This window comes from Hippocampus comes, unplaced genomic scaffold, assembly GCF_001891065.2.
Source record: "Hippocampus comes isolate QL1 unplaced genomic scaffold, H_comes_QL1_v1.1 scaffold140, whole genome shotgun sequence".
In the NCBI taxonomy this organism is placed as follows: Eukaryota; Metazoa; Chordata; class Actinopteri; order Syngnathiformes; family Syngnathidae; genus Hippocampus; species Hippocampus comes.
The window spans coordinates 152898-157668 of record NW_017805115.1 but is presented as its reverse complement, the minus strand read 5'-3'; the positions used below and the strand labels follow the sequence as shown (position 1 = coordinate 157668).

Sequence of the window (4771 nt, the reverse complement as noted above, 5' to 3'; positions counted from 1 at the left end):
GGGGGGGGGGATCCTGGGCTAAGTGGAGGTTGACTTGCTGGCGGAGAGGCGTGGCCGCAAAGTGCTCTTTAGAGACGGAAGGGGGTGGAAGGTTTACTTTGGCCGACAGATGTTTTGGGGAGGTGTGTTTGTGTTGGGGGTGTGACCCGGTCATTGAAGGGCAGTCGGGGGACCCTGCAAGAGGACATTAGATGTTCCGGCCTGCTGTTCGACTGGAGCCGTTCCACACGCTGTAAAAAAAAAAAAAAAAAAAAAAAAGAAACTCAGGCTTGTACTCGGCCTAATCCTTCTTTCAGGAATAGTCCGCTCTCAGCCATAATCCGCGTGAAAGTTTTGTTGCAGTGCAGACCAGAGATTTCGTTCGCCGCTAGTTGCAAACGTTCGGTCGTTGAACTCGCACAAACGGCCGACCATATTTTACACCACCGACCTCACAATTCAAAGAGGCCGGCTTCAAAGTTTCAAATAAGTTGTGCGATTTTGCTGCGGGCCTTTTCGTTGAGCGTCTCCGAAATCGAAAAGCACCATCTTGCTTGAATGACCAAACGCCGCGTTCGAGTTGGTATCATACCTTCTTTTGCCGTCGTACACCTTTTGCGCACCAGCACCAGCCCAAAAACATTTTCACTCGCCAAATGCGATGCGTTAAAGAGAATTGCGAATTGATGATTCTGTAGTTGGTGAAATTGGCACGCTTCAGTTCTTGCGCCAGCCATTTGCATCAGAGTCTGTGCTTGCGGCCAAACGAAAACCCTTCAACACTTCACAAAAGCAAGCAAATACGGTTACATCATCTTTCCCAACTCAAAATTTTGGAGAACCGTGCGCAACGCAGTCCCCAAAAACGATGAGCTGAATAGGCGGAAGTGACTCGACGTGTCCAACTTAGCTTGGTCGCTGGCACTCAGTTCTGCAACAAAACCTCGCGAGAATCCGGTTGTGACAAAACCGGCTGGCTCCAATGCGGCTCGCTCGAAGTGAACCGTTCCAAATTTGCTTCTTCTCTATTTTTTTTTTTTTTTTTAACAACAGCAAATTAGTTCAGCTCTTTCCTTAAAATTAACGAAAAAAAAAATGCTGCATTGTTGACTGATTCCTTTGTCCTTGGTGGATGCTCATACATTCGCATCAGTGTCTCTTATTTTCCGGGAGCATTTTATTTGTAACTCCATTTCTCCAGGAGAAGTACTTGCACCGATCCATTTCTCCCAGTTTTTTTTTTTTTTTTTTCCCCCCCTCCCCCCCCCCCCCCCCCCCCGACATAATTGTCACATGGTCTTTGAATGTGGGTCTGGCGGCTTGCTAGCAACTCTGCCAACGTGCCCGCGAGGTCTCGTCGGCGTTGAATGGGAACGAGATGAATGGCGTCTGTAAATGAGTTTCTAAAGGCCATGGTGCTTTATCACGGGCCCAGCCGCCGCCCCGTCCCGTCCCTGTCTGAATAACAGCCGAATTATCACTCGGGAGGGAGAAGGGGGAGATGAATACCTCCGACGACGACGCCCTGGGGACGGACACACACACACACACACCCGCACCCGCACCCGCACGCGCGTGCACACAGGTAGCAAAGAAGTGTCGGTGGGTCGGTTGGGAGGTTGCATTATGCTGCGCTAATGGCGTGCTCCATTAATCATACAATGATGAAGGCCATTTCCTTTATTTAATTGGCTGCCAGCGTCTCAGTGTCTTTGTTGCACATCATTTCCAAACGCACGCTGTGTGCTTTTAGCCGGGAGGTGTTCGGGGAGCGGGGGCGCGCTGGAGATGCGCATCAAACAAGTGTCTTTCGTACGCTTGTTTGAGCCAGGCGGCTAATAGACACAAACATGCCCTCGTAGGCTGGCCGAAATGTGTGTCAGCACGGAGTCCTTTCATTTAGCTGACAAAGGCGTCCTTTAAAAAAAAAAAAAATAATAAAAAATAATACAAAATGTCATTTGTGAAAATAAATAGCCTGTAATTCTGTTTATTTTCTATTTTAGTCTTGCGAATCTTTCAAAACTCGTTCATTGTTAGCATACATTAGCATTGTTGTTGTTAGCATACGTTAGCATAACCGCTCAACTGATTTAATGCCAAAATTACGCTTTCAAGAACATCATCATTTAGTGCCAGAATTATGCTTTTTTTGGTTTTATTTATTTATCGTTATTATCATTATTATTATTATTTCTTTTAATGAAAAATGTTTCATAAATGGGTTCATGCAGCTCCTCATTAAGTATCACGTCTTTGGAAATGATTGCAGTATGATAAATGACCACAAAATATCAGGAGGGACTTTGATCTGATCTTGGTCCACACGACGTGCGTGTGTGTGTGCGTGCGCCCTTTTTTGTTGTTGTTAGTCGGAAAGCATTGTTTAGATATTTGAGGGTTCTGCTTGAAACGCATCCTTTGACAAAAACCTTTTCATCAGAATTTCTCTTGCAAATGAGTATTTTCAAGAAACTTACCGATGTTCAACTGGCGTCTACTAAAGATTGCTAAATTATTATGATTATTACGTGTCACGCTACATTAGCTTCCAGTAGGATTTAATGTATTGTATTTTAATGTCGGTGGTACTCGGAGAGCAAATCATTTTTGGAGGTGAGACTTGCCGTACAAAGTTTGACAACAACTGTAATGTAGTTGAATCAAACATAATAACGCATCCATCCTGAAAATCTCGTCAAGGTGCAACAACCCCCCCCCCCGCCTTCGTTTGGCTACGTCGCCTCTGCGGAAAGCGGCGTGGTTCTCCGCAGAGCAACCGAGTGCTTATTAAAAACATAAATCTGCGATATTAAAAACACGCCGCAGCCAGTGAGCGAGCGCCGAGGTGATTCGGCGCCGAGATAGCGGGCCAAGTAATGACAAACGGCCACGCTCGCATGAACATCGACGCCTAATACTCCATCGGATGACATGGCGACTGCGCCGTGACCCAGAAAGCGCACGAGAGACCCAATCGGGGCTCACCGGTGGCACGGCGCTTCACTTGGCTGCAGATTAGCCGTCAAGCATCATCGGGAAGCCGTGAGTTTGGGTCTTACGTGTCGACGGAGAGACATCCTTTCATCGGCGGCGATGGAGGAAGTCCATCAGCAAACGATGCAATTCAGCGCCCCTTGACTCACACACACGACGCCTGCTGGCGCACATTCGGCGCTCTCTCGTCTTCACGCCCGAGCCAGTCTCATCAGAACGCCGCAGCCGGCTTGTTTTGCTCATTGCGGGCTGATTGAGGGCATGGCAATATTGACTGAGATGGTGCACTCCCACACATGCAGTCTCCTCCAGGCCGAACTACACTACCCCCCCCTTCCCTTCCCTGCTTGGCTGGCATTTGAGCCTCATGAGCTTGGGGATGTGTTTTGTTTTTTTCTTTTTTTTCTCGGGACCAGTACATCTCTTTGCCATCCCCCGCAACCAAACCCCCCCCCCTCACCCCTCCCCCTTTGCTGCAAGCCCTCGACGGACATGCTGCACAGGGACACTCACTTCCTCATTAAAAAACCAAGAACCATTAATGTTGGATGAGAGCAAGAAGGAGCCGGAGGAGGCAGAGCAAGAAGGGAGGGTGTTTTCCCCTTGATCGAGTCCTAAGGATGCATGATGAATCCTCACAGACACGCGGGCCGACATGCGGAGGAAGAGGAGGAGATGAGAGCCTGCAGAGATATTTTATATACAAAAAAAAAATAAAAAATCCCTTCTTTCCCAAAGGCAGAAGGACTGACAGACAAAATGGAGGGCCTGTAAAATAGCTGCGGGGTTTTCAAAGCTGCGGGCCATGCGGCTCGCTGGCGAAGGAATCGAAAAACGCATTGATCACAAAGCAGAAGGGTTGGGGGTGGGGGGGGGGCGAGGGGTGGGGTAATCGTGAACGTGAAAGCACTTTTTTTTTTTTTTTTGCCTGGTCGTCAAAAAGCTCCAGACACTTTCGAGCAGGGGTGTCCAAACTACGGCCCGGAGGGGCCATTTGCGATCCAGCCTCCATTTTTTGGTGGCCCGTAACAAAAGTCCTCAACTATTTGTCTGAACACCTTGAACAGAAAGCCGATGAAATGAACTAGACAATACCAAGAAGGTATTGGGGGGTTGAGAGGGCGACCCACCTCTCTCCCTGCAGCGTTTTTGTCTTGTTCAAGGGACTTTGATCTCATTCGAAGCAACATTGTACAGTACAGTATTGTGTCAAATGTTGCCCACTCGTCATCCGTTGCGGCTTGCTCATCCAAGAAGTGGGGGATTCTCCCATCTGCGGCCCCTTCTCAAGGTTTCTCATTTTTTTCCCCAATGGGGTTTTGGTCGTTTTGAGACTTGACTAGAAAAGAAGGTCACAGTTAAATGACGGAGCACTTTCACCGCCAAAATCTGAAGCCCGTGAAGGCTCCTGAGTGGCGTCTATGAAAGAGCTTTTGAATTGGGACGGCATCCGTCAACCAACCGCAACCTAATGACGGAGCACTTTCACCGCCAAAATCTGAAGCCGTGAAGGCTCCTGAGTGGCGTCTATGGAAGAGCTTTTGAATTGGGACGGCATCCGTCAACCGCAACCAACCTCAGTTGGGATGGAGACAAGATGCAATATATGTTGATACCTCGTCTCTTCACCTAAACGCTTCAAATGTTATCCACGAGTCAACAAAGATTTATTTCTTTTGTAAGCAATCGATGGGCGTTGCTACCCAACGCTTCATTATGCGGCCATCTCAAGGACTGTGGCGGTTTATTCGATTCCCCGCGGTCGTCAAGCAATATCCCGAGAGCCGCCACTCAC

General features: G+C 48.3%; 1 protein-coding gene across 1 annotated transcript in view; it reads left to right on the top strand.

Annotated features, from left to right (window-relative positions):
• The window catches only part of robo2 (roundabout, axon guidance receptor, homolog 2 (Drosophila)), a 294794-nt gene that overhangs the window by 141746 nt on the left and 148277 nt on the right, over window positions 1–4771 (top strand). The window lies entirely within an intron of this gene.